Source organism: Dendrobates tinctorius, unplaced genomic scaffold (assembly GCF_039654945.1).
Source record: "Dendrobates tinctorius isolate UK_male_01 unplaced genomic scaffold, ASM3965494v1 ptg000417l, whole genome shotgun sequence".
NCBI classification, from domain to species: domain Eukaryota; kingdom Metazoa; phylum Chordata; class Amphibia; order Anura; family Dendrobatidae; genus Dendrobates; species Dendrobates tinctorius.
In genome coordinates, this window is record NW_027362081.1 from 193,262 (window position 1) to 206,009 (window position 12,748).

Consider the following 12,748-nt stretch of genomic DNA (forward strand, 5'->3'; position numbering starts at 1 on the left):
TGCGGTGTGTAGGATGTTACTGATACTGGGGGCTGCGGTGTGCAGATGTCACTGATACTGGGGGCTGCGGTGTGCAGTATGTCACTGATACTGGGGCCTGCGGTGTGCAGTATGTCACTGATACTGGGGGCTGGTGTGCAGTATGTCACTGATATTGGGGCCTGCGGTGTGTAGGATGTCACTGATACTGGGGCCTGCAGTGTGTAGGATGTTACTGATACTGGGGGCTGCAGTGTGCAGTATGTCACTGATACTGGGGCCTGCGGTGTGCAGTATGTCACTGATACTGGGGGATGCAGTGTGCAGTATGTTACTGATACTGGGGGCTGCGGTGTGCAGTATGTTACTGATACTGGGGGCTGCAGTGTGTAGTATGTCACTGATACTGAGGCCTGCGGGGTGTAGGATATTACTGATACTGGGGGCTGCGGTGTGCAGTATATCACTGATACTGGGGGCTGCGGTGTGCAGTATGTCACTGAAACTGGGGCCTGCGGTGTGCAGATGTTACTGATACTGGGGGCTGGTGTTCAGTATGTCACTGATACTGGGGGCTGGTGTGCATTATGTCACTGATACTGGGGGCTGCGGTGTGCTGCATGTCACTGATACTGGGGCCTGCGGTGTGTAGGATGTTACTGATACTGGGGGCTGCGGTGTGCAGTATGTCACTGATACTGGGGGCTGCGGTGTCCAGTATGTTACTGAAACTGGGGCTGCGGTGTGCAGTATGTCACTGATACTGGGGCCTGCGGTGTGCAGAATGTTACTGATACTGGGGGCTGCAGTGTGTAGGATGTTACTGACACTGGGGGATGCAGTGTGCAGTATGTCACTGATACTGGGGGCTGTGGTGTGCAGTATGTTACTGGTACTGGGGCTGCAGTGTGCAGTATGTCACTGATACTGGGGCCTGCGGTATGCAGTATGTTACTGATACTGGGGGCTGCGGTGTGTAATATGTCACTGATACTGGGGGCTGCAGTGTGCAGTATGTCACTGATACTGGGGGCTGCAGTGTGCAGTATGTCACTGATACTGGGGGCTGCGGTATGCAGTATGTCACTGATACTGGGGGCTTTGGTGTGCAGTATGTTACTGATACTGGGGCTGCGGTGTGCAGTATGTCACTGACACTGGGGCCTGCGGTGTGTAGGATGTCACTGATACTGGGGTCTGCGGTTTGCAGTATGTTACTGATACTGGGGGCTGCAGTGTGCAGAATGTTACTGATACTGGGGGCTGCAGTGTGCAGAATGTTACTGATACTGGGTCCTGCGGTGTGTAGGATGTTACTGATACTGGGGGCTGCAGTGTGCAAAATGTTACTGATACTGGGGGCTGCGGTGTGCAGTGTGTTACTGATACTGGGGGCTGCAGTGTGCAGAATGTTACTGATACTGGGGCCTGCGGTGTGCAGTATGTTACTGATACTGGGGGCTGCAGTGTGCAGAATGTTACTGATACTGGGGCCTGCGGTGTGCAGTATGTCACTGATACTGGGGGCTGCGGTGTGTAGGATGGTAGTGATACTGGGGCCTGCGGTGTGCAGTATGTCACTGATACTGGGGGCTGCGGTGTGCAGTATGTCACTGATACTGGGGGCTGCGGTGTGCAGGATGTTACTGATACTGGGGGCTGCGGTGTGCAGCATGTCACTGATACTGGGGCCTGCGGTGTGTAGGATGTTACTGATACTGGGGGCTGCGGTGTGCAGTAAGTCACTGATACTGGGGGCTGCGGTGTGCAGTATGTTACTGATACTGGGGCCTGCGGTGTGCAGATGTTACTGATACTGGGGGCTGGTGTGCAGTATGTCACTGATACTGGGGGCTGGAGCAGTATGTCACTGATACTGGGGCCTGCGGTGTGTAGGATGTTACTGATACTGAAGGCTGGTGTGCAGTATGTCACTGATACTGGGGGCTGGTGTGCAGTATGTTACTGATACTGGGGGCTGCGGTGTGCAGTATGTCACTGATACTGGGGCCTGCGGTGTGTAGGATGTTACTGATACTGGGGGCTGCGGTGTGTAGGATGTTACTGATACTGGGGGCTGGTGTGCAGTATGTCACTGATACTGGGGGCTGCGGTGTGCAGTATGTTACTGATACTGGGGCCTGCGGTGTGCAGATGTTACTGATACTGGGGGCTGGTGTGCAGTATGTCACTGATACTGGGGGCTGGTGTGCAGTGTGTCACTGATACTGGGGGCTGCGGTGTGCAGCATGTTACTGATACTGGGGGCTGCGGTGTGCAGTATGTCACTGATACTGGGGGTTGCGGTGTGCAGTATGTCACTGACACTGAGGCCTGCGGTGTGTAGGATGTTACTGATACTGGGGGCTGCGGTGTGCAGTATGTTACTGATACTGGGGGCTGCGGTGTGCAGCATGTTACTGATACTGGGGGCTGCGGTGTGCAGTATGTTACTGATACTGGGGGCTGCGGTGTGCAGAATGTTACTGATACTGGGGGCTGCAGTGTGCAGAATGTTACTGATACTGGGGCCTGCGGTGTGTAGGATGTTACTGATACTGGGGGCTGCAGTTTGCAGAATGTTAATGATACTGGGGGCTGCGGTGTGCAGAATGTTACTGATACTGGGGGCTGCGGTGTGCAGTATGTTACTGATACTGGGGGCTGCAGTGTGCAGAATGTTACTGATACTGGGGACTGCAGTGTGCAGTATGTCACTGATACTGGGGGCTGCAGTGTGCAGGATGTTACTGATACTGGGAGCTGCGGTGTGCAGTATGTCACTGATACTGGGGGCTGCGGTGTGCAGTATGTCACTGATACTGGGGGCTGCTGTGTGCAGTATGTCACTGACACTGGGGGCTGTGGTGTGCAGGATGTTACTGATACTGGGAGCTGCGGTGTGCAGTATGTCACTGATACTGGGGCCTGCGGTGTGTAGGATGTTACTGATACTGGAGGCTGCGGTGTGCAGTATGTCACTGATACTGGGGGCTGCGGTGTGCAGATGTTACTGATACTGGGGGCTTGTGTGCAGTATGTCACTGATACTGGGGGCTGGTGTGCAATATGTCACTGATACTGGGGGCTGCGGTGTGCAGGATGTTACTGATACTGGGAGCTGCGGTGTACAGCATGTCACTGATAATGGGGCCTGCGGTGTGTAGGATGTTACTGATACTGGGGGCTGCGGTGTGTAGGATGTTACTGATACTGCGGGCTGGTGTGCAGCATGTCACTGATACTGGGGGCTGGTGTGCAGTATGTTACTGATACTGGGGGCAGCGGTGTGCAGTATGTCACTGATACTGGGGGCTGCAGAGTTCGGTATGTTACTGATACTGGGGCCTGCGGTGTGCAGTTGTTACTGATACTGGGGGCTGGTGTGCAGTATGTCACTGATAGTGGGGGCTGCGGTGTGCAGTATGTTACTCATACTGGGGGCTGCCGTGTGCAGTATGTCACTGATACTGGGGTCTGCCGTGTGCAGTATGTCACTGATACTGGGGGCTGCCGTGTGCAGTATGTCACTGATACTGGGGGCTGCGGTGTGCAGTATGTCACTGATACTGGGGGCTGCCGTGTGCAGTATGTTACTGATACTCGGGGCTGCGGTGTGCAGTATGTTACTGATACTGGGGCCTGTGGTGTGCAGTATGTTACTGATACTGGGGGCTGCGGTGTGCAGAATGTCACTGATACTGGGGGCTGCGGTGTGCAGTATGTCACTGATACTGGGGGCTGTGGTGTGTAGGATGTTACTGATACTGGGGGCTGTGGTGTGCAGTATGTTACTGACACTGGGGGCTGCGGTGTGCAGATGTTACTGATACTGGGGGCTGCGGTGTGCAGTATGTCACTGATACTGGGGGCTGCGGTGTGCAGTATGTCACTGATACTGGGGGCTGCGGTGTGCAGATGTTGCTGATACTGGGGGCTGCGGTTTGCAGTATGTCACTGTTACTGGGGTCTGCGGTGTGCAGTATGTCACTGATACTGGGGGTTGCGGAGTGTAGGATGTTACTGATACTGGGGGCTGCGGTATGCAGTATGTTACTGATACTGGGGGCTGCGGTGTGCAGTATGTCACTGTTACTGGGGGCTGCGGTGTGTAGGATGTTACTGATACTGGGGCTGTGGTGTGCAGTATGTCACTGATACTGGGGGTTGCGGTGTGCAGTATGTCACTGATACTGGGGGCTGCGGTGTGCAGTATGTCACTGATACTGGGGGTTGCGGTGTGTAGGATGTTACTGATACTGGGGGCTGCGGTGTGCAGTATGTTACTGATACTGGGGGCTGCGGTGTGCAGTATGTCACTGATACTGGGGGCTGCGGTGTGCAGTATGTCACTGATACTGGGGGCTGCGGTGTGCAAATGTTACTGATACTGGGGGCTGCGGTGTGCAGTATGTTACTGATACTGGGGCCTGCGGTGTGCAGTATGTTACTGATACTGGGGGTTGCGGTGTGCAGTATGTCACTGATACTGGGGGCTGCCGTGTGCAGTATGTCACTGATACTGGGGGCTGCGGTGTGCAGTATGTCACTGATACTGGGGGCTGCGGTATGCAGTATGTCACTGATACTGGGGGCTGCCGTGTGCACTATGTCACTGATACTGGGGGCTGCGGTGTGCAGTATGTCACTGATACTGGGGGGGCTGCGGTGTGCAGTATGTCACTGATACTGGAGGCTGCCGTGTGCAGTATGTCACTGTTACTGGGTGCTGCCGTGTGCAGTATGTCATTGATACTGGGGTCTGCCATGTGCAGTATGTCACTGATACTGGGGGCTGCCGTGTGCAGTATGTCACTGATACTGGGGGCTGCCGTGTGCAGTATGTCACTGATACTGGGGGCTGCCGTGTGCAGTATGTCACTGATACTGGGGGCTGCGGTGTGCAGTATGTCACTGATACTGGGGGCTGCCGTGTGCAGTATGTCACTGATACTGGGGGCTTCCGTGTGCAGTATGTCACTGATACTGGGGTCTGCCGTGTGCAGTATGTCACTGATACTGGGGGCTGCCGTGTGCAGTATGTCACTGATACTGTGGGCTGCCGTGTGCAGTATGTCACTGATACTGGGGGCTGCCGTGTGCAGTATGTCACTGATACTGGGGGCTGCCGTGTGCAGTATGTCACTGATACTGGGGGCTGCAGTGTGTAGGATGTTACTGATACTGGGGTCTGCCGTGTGCAGTATGTCACTGATACTGGGGGCTGCGGTGTGCAGTATGTCACTGATACTGGGGGCTGCGGTGTGCAGTATGTCACTGATACTTGGGGCTGCGGTGTGCAGTATGTCACTGATACTGGGGGCTGCGGTGTGTAGGATGTTACTGATACTGGGGCCTGCGGTGTGTAGGATGTTACTGATACTGGGGGCTGCGGTGTGCAGTATGTCACTGATACTGGGGGCTGCGGTGTGTAGGATGTTACTGATACTGGGGCCTGCGGTGTGCAGTATGTTACTGATACAGGGGGCTGCGGCGTGCAGTATGTTACTGATACTGGGGCTGCGGTGTGCAGTATGTCACTGACACTGGGGCCTGCGGTGTGTAGGATGACACTGATACTGGGGTCTGCGGTTTGCAGTATGTTACTGATACTGGGGCCTGCGGTGTGTAGGATGTTACTGATACTGGGGGCTGCAGTGTGCAGAATGTTACTGATACTGGGGTCTGCTGTTTGCAGTATGTTACTGATACTGGGTGCTGCAGTGTGCAGAAAGTTACTGATACTGGGGGCTGCAGTGTGTAGTATGTTACTGATACTGGGGCCTGCGGTGTGCAGATGTTACTGATACTGGGGGCTGGTGTGCAGTATGTCACTGATACTGGGGGCTGGTGTGCAGTATGTTACTTATACTGGGGGCTGCGGTGTGCAGTATGTCACTGATACTGGGGGCTGCGGTGTGCAGAATGTTACTGATACTGGGGGCTGCAATGTGTAGGATGTTAATGACACTGGGGGATGCAGTGTGCAGTATGTCACTGATACTAGGGGCTGCCGTGTGCAGCATGTCACTGATTCTGGGGCCTGTGGTGTGCAGTATCTCACTGATACTGGGGCCTGCGGTGTGCAGAATGTTACTGATACTGGGGGCTGCAGTGTGTAGGATGTTACTGATACTGGGGGCTGCGGTGTGCAGCATGTCACTGATACTGGGGGCTGCGGTGTGCAGTATGTCACTGATACTGGGGCCTGCGATGTGCAGAATGTTACTGATACTGGGGGCTGCGGTGTGTAGGATGTTACTGATACTGGGGCCTGCGGTGTGCAGTCACTAATACTGGGGGCTGCGGTGTACAGTATGTTACTGATACTGGGGGTTGCGGTGTGCTGTATGTCACTGTTACTGGGGGCTGCGGTGTGCAGAATGTCACTGATACTGGGGTCTGCCGTGTGCAGTATGTCACTGATACTGGGGGCTGCCGTGTGCAGTATGTCACTGATACTGGGGGCTGCCGTGTCCAGTATGTCACTGATACGGGGGGGGGCTGCGGTGTGCAGTATGTCACTGATACTGGGGGCTGCCGTGTGCAGTATGTCACTGATACTGGGGGCTGCGGTGTGCAGTATGTCACTGATACTGGGGTCTGCCGTGTGCAGTATGTCACTGATACTGGGGGCTGCCGTGTGCAGTATGTCTCTGATACTGGGGGCTGCCGTGTGCAGTATGTCACTGATACTGGGGGCTGCCGTGTGCAGTATGTCACTGATACAGGGGGCTGCCATGTGCAGTATGTCACTGATACTGGGGGCTGCAGTGTGTAGGATGTTACTGATACTGGGGTCTGCCGTGTGCAGTATGTCACTGATGCTGGGGGCTGCGGTGTGCAGTATGTCACAGATACTGGGGGCTGGGGTGTGCAGTATGTCACTGATACTGGGGGCTGCGGTGTGCAGTATGTCACTGATACTGGGGGCTGCCGTGTGCAGAATGTCACTGATACTGGGGGCTGCGGTGTGCAGTATGTCACAGATACTGTGGGCTGCGGTGTGCAGTATGTCACTGATACTGGGGTCTGCCGTGTGCAGAATGTCACTGATACTGGGGGCTGCGGTGTGCAGTATGTTACTGATACTGGGGCCTGCGGTGTGCAGTATGTTACTGATACTGGGGCCTGCGGTGTGCTGTATGTTACTGATACTGGGGGCTGCGGTGTGCAGAATGTCACTGATACTGGGGGCTGCGGTGTGCAGTATGTCACTGATACTGGGGGCTGCGGTGTGTAGGATGTTACTGATACTGGGGGCTGGGGTGTGCAGTATGTTACTGATACTGGGGGCTGCGGTGTGCAGATGTTACTGATACTGGGGGCTGCAGTGTGCAGTATGTCACTGATACTGGGGGCTGCGGTGTGCAGTATGTCACTGATACTGGGGGCTGCGGTGTGCAGATGTTACTGATACTGGGGGCTGCGGTGTGCAGTATGTTACTGATACTGGGGGCTGCCGTGTGCAGTATGTCACTGATACTGGGGGTTGCGGTGTGCAGAATGTTACTGATACTGGGGGCTGCGGTGTGCAGTATGTTACTGATACTGGGGCCTGCGGAGTGCAGTATTTTACTGATACTGGGGCCTGCGGTGTGCAGGATGTCACTGATACTGGGGGCTGCAGTGTGCAGAATGTCACTGATACTGGGGGCTGCGGTGTGCAGTATGTCACTGATACTGGGGGCTGCGGTGTGTAGGATGTTACTGATACTGGGGGCTGCGGTGTGCAGTATGTCACTGATACTGGGGGCTGCGGTGTGCAGTATGTCACTGATACTGGGGGCTGCGGTGTGCAGTATGTCACTGATACTGGGGGCTGCGGTGTGTAGGATGTTACTGATACTGGGGGCTGGGGTGTGCAGTATGTTACTGATACTGGGGGCTGCGGTGTGCAGATGTTACTGATACTGGGGGCTGCAGTGTGCAGTATGTCACTGATACTGGGGGCTGCGGTGTGCAGTATGTCACTGATACTGGGGGCTGCGGTGTGCAGATGTTACTGATACTGGGGGCTGCGGTGTGCAGTATGTTACTGATACTGGGGGCTGCCGTGTGCAGTATGTCACTGATACTGGGGGTTGCGGTGTGCAGAATGTTACTGATACTGGGGGCTGCGGTGTGCAGTATGTTACTGATACTGGGGCCTGCGGAGTGCAGTATTTTACTGATACTGGGGCCTGCGGTGTGCAGGATGTCACTGATACTGGGGGCTGCAGTGTGCAGAATGTCACTGATACTGGGGGCTGCGGTGTGCAGTATGTCACTGATACTGGGGGCTGCGGTGTGTAGGATGTTACTGATACTGGGGGCTGCGGTGTGCAGTATGTCACTGATACTGGGGGCTGCGGTGTGCAGTATGTCACTGATACTGGGGGCTGCGGTGTGTAGGATGTTACTGATACTGGGGGCTGCGGTGTGCAGTTTGTTACTGATACTGGGGGCTGCGGTGTGCAGATGTTACTGATACTGGGGGCTGCGGTGTGCAGTATGTCACTGATACTGGGGGTTGCGGTGTGTAGCATGTTACTGATACTGGGGGCTGCGGTGTGCAGATGTTACTGATACTGGGGGCTGCGGTGTGCAGTATGTCACTGATACTGGGGGCTGCGGTGTGCAGTATGTCACTGATACTGGGGGTTGCGGTGTGTAGGATGTTACTGATACTGGGGGCTGCGGTGTGCAGTATGTTACTGATACTGGGGCTGCGGTGTGCAGATGTTACTGATACTGGGGGCTGCGGTGTGCAGTATGTCACTGATACTGGGGGCTGCGGTGTGCAGTATGTCACTGATACTGGGGGTTGCGGTGTGCAGTATGTCACTGATACTGGGGGCTGTGGTGTGCAGTATGTCACTGATACTGGGGGTTGCGGTTTGTAGGATGTTACTGATACTGGGGGCTGCGGTGTGCAGTATGTTACTGATACTGGGGCTGCGGTGTGCAGATGTTACTGATACTGGGGGCTGCGGTGTGCAGTATGTTACAGATACTGGGGCCTGCGGTGTGCAGTATGTTACTGATACTGGGGGTTGCGGTGTGCAGAATGTCACTGATACTGGGGGCTGCGGTGTGCAGTATGTCACTGATACTGGGGGCTGCGGTGTGTAGGATGTTACTGATACTGGGGGCTGCGGTGTGTAGGATGTTACTGATACTGGGGTCTGCAGTGTGCAGTATGTCACTGATACTGGGGGCTGCGGTGTGCAGTATGTCACTGATACTGGGGGCTGCAGTGTGCAGTATGTCACTGATACTGGGGGCTGCGGTGTGTAGGATGTTACTGATACTGGGGGCTGCGGTGTGTAGGATGTTACTGATACTGGGGTCTGCCGTGTGCAGTATGTCACTGATACTGGGGGCTGCGGTGTGCAGTATGTCACTGATACTGGGGGCTGCCGTGTGCAGTTTGTCACTGATACTGGGGTCTGCCGTGTGCAGTATGTCACTGATACTGGGGGCTGCCGTGTGCAGTATGTCACTGATACTGGGGGCTGCTGTGTGCTTAATGTTACTGATACTGGGGCCTGCGGTGTGCAGTATGTTACTGATACTGGGGGCTGCCGTGTGCAGGATATCACTGATACTGGGGGGCTGCCGTGTGCAGTATGTTACTGATACTGGGGCCTGCGGTGTGCTGTATGTTACTTATACTGGGGGCTGCGGTGTGCAGAATGTCACTGATACTGGGGGCTGCGGTGTGCAGTATGTCACTGATACTGGGGGCTGCGGTATGTAGGATGTTACTGATACTGGGGGCTGTGGTGTGCAGTATGTCACTGATACTGGGGGCTGCGGTGTGCAGGATGTCACTGATACTGGGGCCTGCGGTTTGCAGTACGTTACTGATACTGGGGGCTGCGGTGTGCAGTATTTCACTGATACTGGGGGCTGCGGTGTGCAGTATGTCACTGATACTGGGGGCTGCGGTGTGCAGTATGTCACTGATACTGGGGGCTGCGATGTGTAGGATATTACTGATACTGGGGGCTGCGGTGTGCAGTTTGTTACTGATACTGGGGGCTGCGGTGTGCAGATGTTACTGATACTGGGGGCTGCGGTGTGCAGTATGTCACTGGTACTGGGGGTTGCGGTGTGTAGGATGTTACTGATACTGGGGGCTGCGGTGTGCAGATGTTACTGATACTGGGGGCTGCGGTGTGCAGTATGTCACTGATACTGGGGGCTGCGGTGTGCAGTATGTCACTGATACTGGGGGTTGCTGTGTGTAGGATGTTACTGATACTGGGGGCTGCGGTGTGCAGTATGTTACTGATACTGGGGGATGCGGTGTGCAGTATGTTACTTATACTGGGGCTGCGGTGTGCAGTATGTCACTGATACTGGGGGTTGCGGTGTGCAGTATGTCACTGATACTTGGGGCTGCGGTGTGCAGTATGTCACTGATACTGGGGGTTGCGGTGTGTTGGATGTTACTGATACTGGGGGCTGCGGTGTGCAGTATGTTACTGATACTGGGGGCTGCGGTGTGCAGTATGTCACTGATACTGGGGGCTGCGGTGTGCAGATGTTACTGATACTGGGGGCTGCGGTGTGCAGTATGTTACTGATACTGGGGCCTGCGGTGTGCAGTATGTTACTGATACTGGGGGTTGCGGTGTGCAGTATGTCACTGATACTGGGGGCTGCCGTGTGCAGTATGTCACTGATACTGGGGGCTGCCATGTGCATTATGTCACTGATACTGGGGGTTGCCGTGTGCAGTATGTCACTGATACTGGGGGTTGCCGTGTGCAGTATGTCACTGATACTGGGGGCTGCGGTGTGCAGATGTTACTGATACTGGGGGCTGCGGTGTGCAGTATGTTACAGATACTGGGGCCTGCGGTGTGCAGTATGTGACTGATACTGGGGGTTGCGGTGTGCAGTATGTCACTGATACTGGGGGCTGCTGTGCGCAGTATGTCACTGATACTGGGGGCTGCGGTGTGCAGTATGTCAATGATACTGGGGGCTGAGGTGTGTAGGATGTTACTGATACTGGGGGCTGCGGTGTGTAGGATGTTACTGATACTGGGGTCTGCCGTGTGCAGTATGTCACTGATACTGGGGGCTGCGGTGTGCAGTATGTCTCTGATACTGGGGGCTGCCGTGTGCAGTTTGTCACTGATACTGGGGTCTGCCGTGTGCAGTATGTCACTGATACTGGGGGCTGCCGTGTGCAGTATGTCACTGATACTGGGGGCTGCCGTGTGCAGTATGTTACTGATACTGGGGCCTGCGGTGTGCAGTATGTTATTGATACTGGGACCTGCGGTGTGCTGTATGTTACTTATACTGGGGGCTGCGGTGTGCAGAATGTCACTGATACTGGGGGCTGCTGTGTGCAGTATGTCACTGATACTGGGGGCTGCGGTGTGTAGGATGTTACTGATACTGGGGGCTGTGGTGTGCAGTATGTCACTGATACTGGGGGCTGCGGTGTGCAGAATGTCACTGATACTGGGGCCTGCGGTGTGCAGATGTTACTGATACTGGGGACTGCGGTGTGCAGTATGTCACTGATACTGGGGGCTGCGGTGTGCAGTATGTCACTGATACTGGGAGCTGCGGTGTGTAGGATGTTACTGATACTGGGGGCTGCGGTGTGCAGTTTGTTACTGATACTGGGGGCTGCGGTGTGCAGATGTTACTGATACTGGGGACTGCGGTGTGCAGTATGTCACTGATACTGGGGGTTGCGGTGTGTAGGATGTTACTGATACTGGGGGCTGCGGTGTGCAGATGTTACTGATACTGGGGGCTGCGGTGTGCAGTATGTCACTGATACTGGGGGCTGCGGTGTGCAGTATGTCACTGATACTGGGGGTTGCGGTGTGTAGGATGTTACTGATACTGGGGGCTGCGGTGTGCAGTATGTTACTGATACTGGGGGCTGCGGTGTGCAGTATGTTACTTATACTGGGGCTGCGGTGTGCAGTATGTCACTGATACTGGGGTTTGCGGTGTGCAGTATGTCACTGATACTGGGGGCTGCGGTGTGCAGTATGTCACTGATACTGGGGGTTGCGGTGTGTATGCGGTGTGCAGTATGTTACTGATACTGGGGGCTGCGGTTTGCAGTATGTCACTGATACTGGGGGCTGCGGTGTGCAGTATGTCACTGATACTGGGGGCTGCGGTGTGCAGATGTTACTGATACTGGGGGCTGCGGTGTGCAGTATGTTACTGATACTGGGGCCTGCGGTGTGCAGTATGTTACTGATACTGGGGGTTGCGGTGTGCAGTATGTCACTGATACTGGGGGCTGCGGTGTGCAGTATGTCACTGATACTGGGGGCTGCGGTGTGCAGTATGTCACTGATACTGGGGGCTGCGGTGTGCAGTATGTCACTGATACTGGGGGCTGCGGTGTGTAGGATGTTACTGATACTGGGGGCTGCAGTGTGTAGGATGTTACTGATACTGGGGTCCGCCGTGTGCAGTATGTCACTGATACTGGGGGCTGCGGTGTGCAGTATGTCACTGATACTGGGGGCTGCCGTGTGCAGTATGTCACTGATACTGGGGTCTGCCGTGTGCAGTATGTCACTGATACTTGGGGCTGCCGTGTGCAGTATGTCACTGATACTGGGGGCTGCGGTGTGCAGTATGTTACTGATACTGGGGCCTGCGGTGTGCAGTATGTTACTGATACTGGGGCCTGCGGTGTGCTGTATGTTACTGATACTGGGGGCTGCGGTGTACAGAATGTCACTGATACTGGGGGCTGCGGTGTGCAGTATGTCACTGATACTGGGGGCTG